The sequence below is a fragment of the Cupressus sempervirens genome, chromosome 9 (genome assembly GCF_028749045.1).
Source record: "Cupressus sempervirens isolate cs-2001-9-10 chromosome 9, ASM2874904v1, whole genome shotgun sequence".
Lineage (NCBI taxonomy): Eukaryota > Viridiplantae > Streptophyta > Pinopsida > Cupressales > Cupressaceae > Cupressus > Cupressus sempervirens.
In genome coordinates, this window is record NC_143126.1 from 238,955,979 (window position 1) to 238,969,453 (window position 13,475).

Sequence of the window (13,475 nt, forward strand, 5' to 3'; positions counted from 1 at the left end):
TGTTCATACACAAGAAAGGGTTGTGTAGGTTAGACCATGTTGGCATGCTTTGTGAGGATCAAAAGTGAGTCCATCCATTGTTAGACTTTGTGCTCTATGGATAGTTCTTGCAGATTCTAGTTGAAGAGGGAAATGTTTCTGTGTGATAAATTTAGTAGTAGTTTTCATTTTCCTGGCTATTTTCACTATTGGGGTCCAAGAAGGTAAAATAGAACTTGTGTATAGGTTTTGCATTTTCTTGCGTCATGATATGCCAATTGTAGTGTCATTAAATTAAATCCATAGAATGTCTTCGTGATTTGTTGTATGTAGTTGGAAGACTCCATTAGCACCATTGACTAGTCAATCTTGTGTGTCAAGGTTAGTACCTATTAGCTTGACTAAAATGCCTAGCTTTAGATAGATTATATAAGCAATGACGATTTTTGAACTTGGGCATGGAAATTATCAGCATGTGACTCTATTTCATCAAGAGCCTCAAACACATAAAGCATACCAGGCAAGAAGTCCAACATCTGTCTATTATATTTGAAAACAGTGGAGTTTCTATGGAACAAGTATGGGAATTTAGGATCGTTAGGAGCTATCTTGTAACATGTTATATTCAAGTAGCTAAGGTCTTCATCATTTTATTGACCATTTCTCACATGATTAAGCATAGATACGAAGTGTTTGTTTGTTTTTCTTACGACAATGTTTAATTCAAAGCATAAGACATTGTCTAGCCAAAATGTGTATGACATTTTTTCACCATTTATTGTTGGCTGTTCAAATATCCAATTATCACATATGGGTTGCGCTTGATACAAGTCACCACAAAATATGATCTTAACATTTCCAAATGGTTTTCTTGGTGTATGTTTGATTTGGTGAAGTCTTCTATCAATATAATATAGCATCCATGAGCCAATCAATGACAACTCATCAATGAGAAAGACCTATAGTTGATCTAATTTCATGCTTAAGCTATCAAGAGTGTTTGATTCTAATGGAAACATCCTTGATGAGTTACATGGCAGGTTAAAAATAGAATGTGCAATTATGCCACCTGCATTGAATGCAACTTTCCCTGTGGAAGTAACAATAATGCCTTTGGGCTTGTACAAGTCATTGTCTAGTTGCTTATTATAGTTCTAAATCATTTCTTGGAAGAGGAATTTTTCTGTAAATTTTTTGCCAATTCCAGCACCTCCTATTAAAAACAAGTATTGTGCTTTGTCAAATGCCAATCTCTTTTTCATGAGAACATCTTTCACTATTGACTATTGCCCTTCATTTAGCTGTCTTCGCAAGCTAAAGTATTCTTCATTGGGAAGAACAAATGGGTGGGGAATTTCTAAGAATAGTAAGCATCTACTGGCATGCATATTTTGTGAGGCTTTTATATGTTTCATGTCAAACATAATATCATATTTCTCGATTTTAGTATTGTTGTTTGCTTGTGCATGGTCAATGTCGAAGTCTTCTGTTAGGTTATTGTTCTCACTAGCTTTTGTTGCAGCTTCATCGATGTCACCCCATTTGCTGTCTATTGGTGAAGTGAATTATTTTCATTCCTAGTGATTTGTACTTTGTGTCTATCAAATGCTAAACCCCATGATGTGTGCTCGGTCAATAAAAAGGTTTCACTAGTTCTAAAAGGGACATAAAGCATGAGTTTTTCTCTACAAAAATTTTCATAATCAATATGTGGGTTATATCTTACATAACATATGATGTGTGGTCTTGTTCTTTTTTTAGGCTTTGATGGGTTGTTTGGGTAAAATGCTATATATTCTGTAAGCGACATTTGTTCAAGGAGTTTTGGTCGTTGTATATACTTGTCTATTGTAGATGCATACATGATATTTTTGGATTCATCATTTTCTTTTGCTAATAGCTTGAGACTTTTAAGCATAACAATCCTTGGTTTTGGTGGAGAGGTGTTGATGAACACGATACTTCTCAAGCTTCTTTGTAATGGTAAAGACAATGCAATATGAACTGCTTGAGGGCTAAACATTTGTTGGTAATTCAGCAATGCATTTCCTAATTTGTGTATGAAGTGTGCCTTCTCTTTGTACCCATAGGTGCATTGTTTTTATATTTGGTTAAATGTTCGTGACAATGTTTTATCTTTCTTTGTCATGTATGAGCTACAATATGATGCAACAACATATGCATCTAGGATAAATTGTATGTCTGTATTTGCATACCATAGTGCAGGGACTTCTTTGGCAAATGAATTTATCCATATGTCAGCTGGATGCCTTTTGAGGAAGACAGTGTTTCGAGACAACGATGCTTGCAAGATGACAATGTAATGAGCTTGTTCAAGTTTGAATTCATCAAGGAAATTGTCAAATATAATTTTCTATGTAATATTTGGTTTCTAATTGTTTGAAGAAAAGTTTTTTCCTATCTATAAGTGTAGGATCAATGTTCAACAACAACTCCAATATTATTGTTTGTCTCATTGGAGGAAAGGGAAAGTTAAATCTATAGTTAGATGCTCTATACTTTTTGCATATTTTTGTCTGGTGTTGAGTTTGCATTTTGAAAAGATGTGGATCTAATAGTCCAGAGTAACATGAAATGTACTTGTCAATGAAGTCCTCTATGTTATTGTTTTTGCAATGTCCAAAGATAGGTGCACCTTCAATCCATAACATGAAGTGCACATGTTCATTGCCTCAGTTCTGCAATTTGGTGAAAAATAATAATCAAATACTTTTCTGAATAAGGAATTATTTTTCAGCATCATTTCTTGGAATGCATTGACCCTATGATTGAAATAGCAACTGCAAATTACTGGGTTTTTCCTTATTTTGAAGTCCAAGTCTTTATCCTCTAAACACTCATTTTGGCTTAGTTGTTGGGTGTTAGGGATATGTTGCAATGCATTGCATAGTGGCTGCCAAAACTGTTTAGCACTTGTTAATGTAACGAAAAAGGTTGGAGGACCAAGTTGTCTGATCATAGTGAAAATACTTTTCCTTGTATTGTGTAAATAGTCAGGAGAGGTACGAATACTTTTGAGTGATCTAAAACCTATTGGAGATCTCAAAATGTTTTCTAAGTTGGTAGGGTTTTGCACATCCCTTGCATATAGTTTCTTACCTTTTAATTCAGCCTTTCTTATACAAACCCATGCTACTGATGATATATGTTGGATTATTATTTTGATAGATTTGAAAAAAAAAATTGTTATATGTGTTGAGAAGTCATTGTCTTTATGCATAAGCTCCCACTTAGCAATCTTTTGGTAGGTGAATTTTTTGGTGATTTCTTCTACTCGTGGGAGTCCAAAAAATAATGTTGGAAAGTTCATTTCTTCTGAGTAGGTATCTTGGAAATTTCCTACAGGATTGAAGCCTTCTACCGGTACAATCTCAACAATAGTTAAACCAAGATCATTGATTGCATGTGATTCATTAAACCAATGTATAAGTGATTCAAGTTCAAGTTCGTCTTCATCTTCAGAGATAGTATCATGGGCATCTATTTCACCATCTATGATGTTATCTGTTTGTTGTTGCATCTTCTTATTTGTAAATAGAAGTTGCCAGTCTTTGTTGATAGAGATTTTTTCCTTGGTATACAATGGTGTTTTTGACACGATTTTTAAAGCATTCATGACATCAGTAGGTCTCACATTTCTTTGTGCATATGCATTTTCATATTGTAACTTGCACTTAAGTCTAACTGCAATAGTATTTGTCTCATCAATGTCTCTAGGCAATGCATGTTGCACCTTATCAAAATTGACAGGAACATTTATTATTGTAACATTCAAGCTGTACTATGCTCTTTTGTATCCCAATTGTCTTATCTGGTCAAAGGCAATATGCAAGGAGACAAGTCTTTGTTCTAGGATAGTCAAGATTTGTATTACATGGTTTCATTTATTTTAGCTTATGTTCCATGGAGCAGCATGATCAAGGATATTTCCATTTACAATGGCATGTAGAAAATGTGTGCAAACAAGATCATTTGTTGCAATTATCTTTGTGGCTGGTTGAAGAGACAGCACAGAGAAAGCATTGACAAATGCATTGGTGACTTTGAGGATGTCTTTGTTGAAGCAGAACATTTCGCAAATTATGCATGCTTTAGTTGGCATATCATTGATTTCATGTAGATATTGTTGAATTGATTTCTGTTGTGCTTTGTTTGGTGAAGTTTGATGTCAATAGCTTGTAGCTTGATGTCTTGTGCATGGTTTACAGAAAATGTATTTTTCCCTAACTATTGTAGCCATCCCTTCTTGTTTGATGATCTTTTCAGGGTTAATTGATTGATTTCTATTTATGTTTGTTGGTGGTTGATGTCTATTGCTAATTGTTTCTTTCAAATGTCTAAGGGAACAATGAATCTTCATGTTGATGACAAGTATATGTGTACTAGCAGGAGTGCCTAATATGTTCGCACAGGACGATTTCCTTTTCCTTGTTTTAGTTGCAATTTCTCCCCCTTGCAGAAGAATATGTTTAGTTGGTTTGGTCTAATTCAAAAGTTGGTCCTTTGGTTGGAGTGGTTTGTAATGGCAATGACATATCATATCCTTGAAACAGATCAAGTCAATAGATGTTCTTAGTTGAATACAATTGCAGTAGATGTGCACCTTAGACAATGGATTTGGTTGCCATATGTTGATTGCACTATTGAATATGTATGAAAACCATAGCAAGCATGTTGCACAACCTTCCAAGTTTCTCTTGGCATATTCTAATCCTACCTTTCAAACTAGTGTGTGTTCTTGGAAGAGTAATTCATTGTGATATTGCTATCAAGATTTAATTTTGTGATTTTTGAGTCAAACTCATTGACCCATGTTTCATGAGTAGTGATTCAAAATGAATCCATCTCTCATGAGAATAAATGGAACACTTAGTACTTATTGGATCTAGGTGATGCTCATAGGGATGAAGCATCGTGACTTCCCGAGAGGTCAGCCATCCCAGTTGTAGACACCTAAATTTGATTACACCGCTTTGGTAAACCTATTTAGTTATCTCTAAAGGCATCAATAATTAAATTTCTCTTTATTTAATCCTTTTCCATCCCCTAGCTAATTAATTTAATTAATCATCTATAGTCCTAATTGATAAATCAAATAACCTATCATTTATCAATTAAATCCTATTCTTCTATCTAATTCCAAAAATCCCCATTTATTAAATAAATCTATTTGATAAATAAAACCCTCAAATCTAATAACCCCTAACCTATCCTTAACCCTTTGTTTAGCCTAATCCACCCCATCCACCTATACTAACTAAGCTTAGCTACTAACTCACCCACCCTCATGAATGTCATCCACTTGCAAATCTCTAACAAGCTTAGTCTAATCCTAAACCACCTCTAATCCCTCCCCTAACCTTGTCACATTCCCTAAGTAAACTTAAGACTTTCCTAAGCCAAGCAAAGTCAACAATCTCAACTCCCTCCAAAATATCCCAACCACTTAGCCATGAATGCTCTTACAATGGCCATAAAGACACTTACAAGCCCATTCATTGCTCTTACAAGCCATAATGAAGGGTCTTTATGAAGATATTATCCCTTGAGCATCCTTTGTTGACTCATCCTTCCCCTTTCTTCCATCCACTCACCTTGTGACATGTGTCACTCCCTAATTGGTGCTAAACAAGCACAATCCATGTGCTCCCCTTTGAGTGCATCCTAGCCCTCCTTAAGCTTTCATCTCTCCTTGCACCTTAGCCCTCCATCCCTCAAGCCCTTAGCCTATAAATTGAATCCCTTCCCAAGTCATTTCAATCACAATCATGGAGCTAAAGTTATAATGCTAGTTTGAGAAACAAAGCCTTTAAACCATACCCTTATAATGCCAAATTGAGAGCTCACAAAGCTACCAATTTGCCATTTCCATCTCCATTGAAGCTAGTTTGAGAACCTTGAGCATACATCCCACATCCACATAATAAACTCATCTCTAAATCAAGTGACCATTCTCATTGGGAGAGCCATTCCATGGCTCATATTCTCATTTGAGGGTTTTCACTTTGTCTCTCATATATGTTATAATTTTTATGTTAGTTAATGCTTTGTTCTCTTGATAGATTAGTATTACTTGCTAAAATATTTCTCATATACATTTTGGCATGCCCGGTGGGACCCCACTATGGGTCATTTAATCATCAATTTCTATCTATGTGTTTTTTTTTCTAACAATCTAATATTTCTTGTTGTTTGAGTGAGTTGTAGGGTGTTTCACTTGTTTTTGCAGGTTGAAGGGCACACTTGGGAAGAAGACATACCCTCAAAAATCTGAAAATAACAAAAAAAATTTTAAATTCTGGAAAAAATCTGTGCATTTCAACTCTTTTCGCACAGTGTCGTCTCTGTAGTTTGGCGTCTGCACTTGCAAACTGTCATCTTTGCCAGCTACTCTGTCATCTCTACAACCAAACCGACGTCTCTGCAGTTTGGTGTCTTCGCTTGGTTTTCTGCTATCAGTGCTGCCACTAGACTGTTGTCTGCGCATTCTCAATTGTCGTCTTCACAGATCAGCATCTTTTTTGCCGCCTCTAACCTAAAATGTTGTCTCTGCCGCCACTAACCCAAATCATCATCTCTGCAAATTAGCGTCTCCGCTTGTCTCCTATTTGCTGCACTGCCAAACAAACTTGTCTTCTTCGCTTTTTTTCTCTGTCATCTCAGCAGACTAGCATCTCCACATTTCAGCATCTCCGCAATTTGGCGTCTCTGCCTGATGAACTGTTAGCATATTAGTTCCTGCACTTTTTATTTAATAAAAAAAAAAAGAGCAAAAAAACTTAAAATTTTTGCTTTTAGTGGTTCCGTAGGATTTGGACCATTCTAAGCATTTTTACACCTAGGAAAAAGAGCAAAAAAAGTTAAAAAATTTTTTCCCATAGTTAAGCTTTCATTTTGAAAGATTTTGGGTGACTAATCAATTTGCTTTTTTGTTTTATTGCAGGTTGGAGCAACAAACTTAATCATGTTTTTTAGGTTATTCGTGGAATGAACTTGAATGGTTAAACACATTTTCTATTGAATGAATGTTGCTCAAAACACACTCTTGAATGCCATGGATTAAAATCAATTTTCTTTCGAATGCATGCTTAAAACAAACAACTCAATCTTGAATGCCAAAAATTAACTAATCATTGCAATATCTCACACTTCCAATTTGGGCTTAAAACACTCTAACACAATCTTGAATGCCTAACAATCAATGAACATTGCATGGTTTTGACGCATCTCAATGATGCTCACATTTTTTACGTTGACGAATTCTTGATTTCCATTATGTTGATGACCCTGTCAAGTTGGAATGAACATTGTATGCCATAATCACGAGTGTCTTCAATCATAGCTTACAAAATCTAAATCATCAATTGGAAAAGAACTTTTCTTTTTAGCCCAAGGTCATCTGAATCTTCTCTCCCCTTGTCGCCTTTGCAGGCCATCTTGGGTGCATAAGACTAGGATCCAAAACCTTGTTTTTAGTTTTAGGGGGCCTGCTTGGGGATTTCATCACCCCTTCGGACAACCTCAACTCCAGCGTTCCGGTGGAGTATAAAGATCAGAAGGTGAATACAAAGACACCTCTCTTGGAATCAAGATTTTGTCACTCAGGCTAAGCCTCAAGGAACTTTATACCCTTGAGAAGTGAAAGAGGAGAAGTGGGTTACCACTCCTCTCGGTTGTGTGACATGTTTTTGGTTTCATCTACGGATATGGGCCTCACGTACCTTGCGTATATCAAGGACTCCCTAGCTAAACAAAATTTTATCCTTGTAGAAAGCTTCCTAGGATGTTGGTGTGTTTGACGTGCTTGCTCCAAACTTTTGTTTGCTTGTTTTTTCATAGCTTTTGAATGAATGTTTGCCAACTTTGGTCAAAATCCTAGAAAAACAAAAATCTCCTAGCTCAAGGCATACTTAGCATAGTCACTGCTTCATCAAAAAATCATCCAAGCTCCCCCACTGTAACCAAATCTATCTAGTTCTTTTCTTTAGAACAATCCCAAATCAAAAGTCCATCCAAATCATCCCCCCAGCCAGCTAGCAACCCAATCCAAAATCACACCCAAGCCTTTAAAGAGTTGTTGTCACTTTGCTAGATTTTGCTATCCAATCAATCCTACCAATCAACCAATCTCACCAAGGTTATCCCTCTGACAGAGCATTGTCTAGGGTAATCTAGCTTTGTCACTTGTTATCCCTCATCACCTTGAGCTAAAGGTTGGAATCCAGAAGTGGTCAATATCGTGTCATGCCCATAGGATCATTATTCTATCCTCAAGTTGACACAGTCACCACCAAATCCAGCGCATAGGAAAGCAAAACTCTCACCTTTTGACAACATGCCCTTGAAGTCTTCCATCCACAGGAAAGCTAAAAATCTCCAGCCAATCCTCCGTAGGTCTATCATATAGCTTTGACTCTCCCTAGGAAATCTTTCATCAGCCAATCCAAAATCTATGCTTAATCCAAATCCAACCATGAGCTTCCATGTTCATCCATATGCAAGACCCCAGCTCCATCAAACTCATCGTCAAAGCATGAAGTTCCAATCCTATCATTATGTGTTTGGTCGTATTGTCCTTGCTCCTACCACCTCCTATTCCAATGATGATGAAAATCTTGTTGACTATGATGAGTATCTTGAAAGCCTTAGAAACATTCCGCCAACCATCCCCCAAAATCCAAGAGTTATTCCAAACTATCTAGTCATGCCATCTGATATCCTAGCTTCTCCTCCATCACCCAATCAACCATGCTTCCAATCTTTCACCCCCATCACACCAGCTATTCCTATCAATCCACCACCTCCATTTCTGATACATGAGTCTCCAAGGAATCTCCTAGAGGAAATACAAGAAAATCCACCTCCAGTAGTCGATAAGCCATGTCATCTAATCCAACCATGTGAAGTAGTCAGTGATGAAGTTTCCCCATCTATAATATTACCTTCATCTCCTATAGCTATCATCCCTATACCATCCATCAAATTGCTTAAAATCCTTCCACTTCCTGCAAGCATCAAAATCCCACCACCTATCAAATCCCTCCAAATCCTATCCACATCACCTCCAAGCATTTCCCAAATCTCTCGTAATGACCCTTATACATCCATCTTCTACTTACCCAACTCCACTACCGAATCTCCCATCTATCCATCCACTACCTTTGAGGAATCCATCCCTTCACCTCCTATCGCACTATCCACTCCAATCCAATCCTATCAAGATACTGCCCAAAAGCATGTTGACATCCCCCAAAGCATAAATGAAGATATCATTGTACCATGTCTTCCATCCATAGTGCAGTCATCATCCCCTCCATCTCCAAAACCACAAGCCATATCTCCTCTACTATAGGATATCTTGTCATCCCATCAGCTAAATCAAGATCCTATCCTACCATCTCCCCCGCTCCATGCTTCCATCTTACCACCTATCCAAGCTATTCCACCATCTATAATCTATCCTCTTGGTTCACTTACATTTGTCCATGGTGGCCTCCTCTCAGTAGAAGAATTAAGAACAGTATCTCCCCATTGCAGTACATCTAATAAAGAACTTCTACCATTTTATACAAGAAAAAAGTTTCCTCACCTCATTCAAATGCTCAATCGATGGCATTATCAAGGTCAAGGTTTAGGGCCACAAGAGAAAGAAATCAGAAAGCCTATTATTGCATAAAAGAATCCAGGATTTCATGGTCTTGGATATGTATCCAAAGGCTCGCCATCTAAAAGTATTAGTACACACCATCCCCAAACCAAGCCTCTCTCTAGGCCCACCATGCCAACCTCCCATCACTCCTTCAAGAAATCTTATGTCATCCCCCCTCCACCATCTTTACAACCCAAAACAACCTACCATATCCCCCCTTCATCTGCTAAATCCATTTTGGGTCCCTATGTCCCAAAATCTACCATCCTCCATCCTCCTATCAGCCATCATAAAAATCCTATTCCATCCATTCCTATGCAAGATCAACAAAGGCACATATCAAGGCACATCATCCATCATCACCCCCCTACACGCTCTTCCATATCCTCTCCATCTCACAAAGCTTCACCTAACCATCTTCCCAAAGCTTACCACAACAATGTAAATGCCAACTTCAACATGCATAAAGCTAAAAATCCACATCCTAGGCAATCATATTCTAAAAGACATACTCCAAAAAGGAAAAATCCAATCAAAGAATGCAAAACAATGCAAAAGCCTGTGAAAAGAAAATCCAAAACCATGTGGATCCCAAAGAAAAAAGTTGAAACCCAATGCATAATGGCATCTAACATTGCTAATCCCCCATCTAGTGACTCATTTCCGCCATCTCTTAATTCCATCTTAGGTGCCTATATCCCCAAGCGTGCTTCCACAAATCATCCATCAAGCCTGCATCTACCATCTATCCCCCATATGCTCTTTTCACACCTATCCCAAAATGTGCCAATGTTGATCTTGCAAGCATCCCCATCTCATGCTCCTTTCTAGCCTTTTCATCCCTCCATCTCCTACCATCAATCCCATCTAATCCAATCTATTGCATAAATCACACATCCGGTGCACCAATAGCTAGCAACAAAATTGAACATTCCAATGACCAGTGAAAATCCCAAAAAAGCCAAAAATAGCTGAAGAAAGCCAAAATCATTCCAGCTAAGTCCAAAGTCAAAAATTCAAAAAATAAAAGAAAAATAAAGTTTCCACTGGTGAAAACTTGGAAATTCAAGCACCTTGGACAAGTACCATGATTAAAACTTGGCAAACAAGCATCATGTGTAATCCAGCCATCCCCAACTTAGCCTATCATCCTCATGCTTTTGGTCACATCTTACCATCCAGCTCCATCTTCTAATTTACCCACCTATCTTTCATCCTCCAGCTTTTATCTATCACTATCCACTTATCTTCTACAACCTCACCCCATCATCCCAGCTATCATCCATCTCCCTAGTGCCTTCAGCTTTTCCATCCTAGCTTCAATCCTATCACATCCATCGTAAGACCTCCTTCTGCATGTCATCTTCTGACTAGGGGAACTGTATTCCTTGGAGATCTTGTCTTTTCCATCCTCCCCTATCATTGGTATCTCGCTCTAGGCTATCCTCATGCAAATCCAATGTCATCCTCTCATTAGCCATTCACTCTAGCACCATCTATCAACTCAACTACCACCAACCTTAGCATTGTCCCCATCCTTGGTCATGCATTTATCATCATCATTGGATGCATCCTGCCAAATCCATATCTTCCTCTATCACCTCATCCTTAGCTTCTACATCTTGCACCAACTTGAGCCATCCCGCTATCTTATCATCCAGAGCTCCTATGCAACTTGTAAATAATCTTGTATCCAACACTTGTATCATACCTTGTATCATAGCTTTTATATCCAATCTTATCCAAAATACCTTGTACATTTGTACCATATCTTGGTCTGTCAACTTGTACATCCTCTTTAGCTTAGTACCATTGTATCTATCTAGCTTTCGTGTCAGTTCACCCTTGATCAACATCTTGCACACATTGCACAACCCTTGGTTAGCTATTCCAATGCATCCGTTTGCTAGATGTCCTATCACCAAAGTGTTATCCTTCTTAGTTCAGCTTGCCAGACACATCACTCATCCAGTTCCATTAGCTTAGGTGCTCTCTGATAGATCCTTATAGGATATAGCTTTCCTTATGACTGATCTTGGTCCGTTAGTACCTTGTCCTACTCATCTCGTTGGCCAACAGTTCTCTTTTGGATTTTTGGTTTCTTTAGATTTGGAATCTTCCCTTTTGGGTCTTGAAGTATCTTTTCCAAGCAATCTTTTTTGTTCCCTCCTCAAGGTTGCCACGATCTTCCATATCATGGTATACTGCGAATGGGGCAATCTGAGCATAAGGTCTTGATCAGGTATTTCATTTGTTTTTCTTTTCTGCTTGTGGGTTACCTAGTGTCAGTTCCACGATGCTTCCTTCGAGAATCATGTGTGATACTGGGGCAATCCTTGCGTGTTTTTTTTGAGTCAATCCGTCAGTCCTCTAAATAGTTAGTGAAAAGGCTTTGATGTTCTTGGTGACCTTGGCAATTAACCAACAGTCCTATAGCAAATCTAGTGCTCAACTACATGGTGGTACTTCTCTTTGAAGTATTCCCTTGCTCAAAAAACTTCAATAGATTCCCTTCATCTCCATTATCTCCCATTCATATCCAGCATCCATCTCTCCTTCCCCAGCTTATGCAACCATATCTCTCAGAATCAATCATCACTCTTAGCTTTAGGGATCCACAATCCTAGTCTTAGGGATCCACCAATCCAATCAATCCACCAAGTCTCATCTTTCAAGATCCACAATCCTAGTCCTAGTGATCTCTGAAACCCATCTTTCGCCAATCAAACTCTTTGAAATCCTGTTGCATCAGCTTTATAATCCCATCATCCATCTCCCTATCCTGGATTCCTTTTTATAGCGCTCTGCTCCTTCATCCTCCATCTCCCTTGAAGTCTTAAGCTTGCTTCCTCTTGTGCCACTGATTCTCCCTTTATCATTCTCCCATAGTGAGAGTTTGAGCTAATTCAACCCCTTCTCTTTGCCAATCTGTGTCTCTCCTCGTCTCAATTTCTAGTGCTTTTCAAGAAGCTCTCGAGCCTCATTTCTCTCTTCGCCACCTTCTTGAGGAGCATCATCTAAGTCTAGTCTCTCCTCTTCTTATCCGAGACTGGGGCAACCTTGTTGCTAAAAATCTTCCTCGTGTCATCTTCATTCGAACTTCTTTGAAATAGTATTGTCTCAACACTATGTCAAAGAGGGGCAAAATGTAGACACCTAAATTTGATTACACTGCTTTGGTAATCCTATTTAGTTATCTCTAAAGGCATCATTAATTAAATTTATATATATTTAATCCTTTGCCATCCCCTAGCTAATTAATTTAATTAATCATCTATAGTCCTAATTGATAAATCAAATAACCTATCATTTATCAATTAAATCCTATTCTTCTATCTAATTCCAAAAATCCCCATTTATTAAATAAATCTATTTGATAAATAAAACCCTCAAATCTAATAACCCCTAACCTATCCCTGACCCTTTATTTAGCCTAATCCACCCCATCCACCCATACTAACTAAGCTGAGCTACTAACTCACCCACCCCCATGAATGCCATCCACTTACAAATCTCTAACAAACTTAGTCTAATCCTAAACCACCTCTAATCCCCCCCCCTAACCTTGTCACATTCCCTAAGTAAGTTTAAGACTTTCCTAAGCCAAGAAAAGTAAACAATCTCAACTCCCTCCAAAATATCCCAACCACTTAGCCATGAATGTTCTTACAATGGCCATAAAGACTCTTACAAGCCCATTCATTGCTCTTACAAGCCATAATGAAGGTTCTTTATGAAGATATTATCCCTTGAGCCTCCTTTGTTGACTCATCCTTCCCCTTTCCTCCATCCACTCACCTTGTGACATGTGTCACTCCCTAATTGG

General features: G+C 38.0%; 1 pseudogene; it reads right to left on the bottom strand.

The window, feature by feature from the left end:
• LOC149538375 (transport inhibitor response 1-like protein) overlaps nt 1–13,475 on the bottom strand; it is a 41,514-nt pseudogene that overhangs the window by 13,711 nt on the left and 14,328 nt on the right.